Source organism: Sinocyclocheilus anshuiensis, unplaced genomic scaffold (assembly GCF_001515605.1).
Source record: "Sinocyclocheilus anshuiensis isolate Anshui unplaced genomic scaffold, SAMN03320099.WGS_v1.1 C31919144, whole genome shotgun sequence".
NCBI lineage: Eukaryota > Metazoa > Chordata > Actinopteri > Cypriniformes > Cyprinidae > Sinocyclocheilus > Sinocyclocheilus anshuiensis.
Window position 1 is genome coordinate 1 of NW_015607228.1, and position 578 is coordinate 578.

The 578-nt window shown below is 44.8% G+C and overlaps 1 long non-coding RNA gene across 1 annotated transcript; it reads right to left on the minus strand.

Annotated features, from left to right (window-relative positions):
- Window positions 1-578, minus strand: LOC107682236 (uncharacterized). The gene is made up of 3 exons (XR_001633421.1): window positions 521-578; window positions 165-318; window positions 1-73 (listed from the first exon to the last, which is right to left on the minus strand). It is a non-coding gene; the product is annotated as an uncharacterized LOC107682236 (long non-coding RNA).

Below are 578 nucleotides of genomic sequence, written 5' to 3' on the forward strand. Positions count from 1 at the left end.
GCAGAACGCCTCAGTCTCCCATGTGGTGATGGTGTCAGGAACCTTCAGAGGAACTCTGGTGGATCCAGTGCCACTGAAGGGCAGCAGAAAAGAGAAATAAGGGGAACAGAAGCAGTAAAAACTGTAGGCAAGTGGCTTTAGATGGAACAATATGCTTCACTAACTCCACTTGAGCAAGCTGCCAGATCCAGGTTTCTGGAAAGAAAGTCCTGACGGTCACATCAAAAGAGTGCTTGACGCCAACATTTTCTGCTTCCAGAGGAGCAGCAGCCGGAGCAGCAGCCACACCAAAAGCAACTGCATCATTCCTTTCAAAGACTAAAAGGAGCAATTAAGCACAAGTTCTTGCTTTCTGCATGCACTTTAGCTATAAAGAATCAACAGCTCCCCTTTTTGCATTTATAAAAATAAAACAATTTACCGATCCACAGTGATAAAGGAATAACCTCCCATAACTCAAGAAATTCACCACGTCATGCAGAAATAATTTAAGGAAAGAACGGCCTCTGTATAGGCCTACCTCCAGGGAAGTTGTGATAGTCCTGGCACCGAAGGGCTAATACAGCGATATTTGTTGC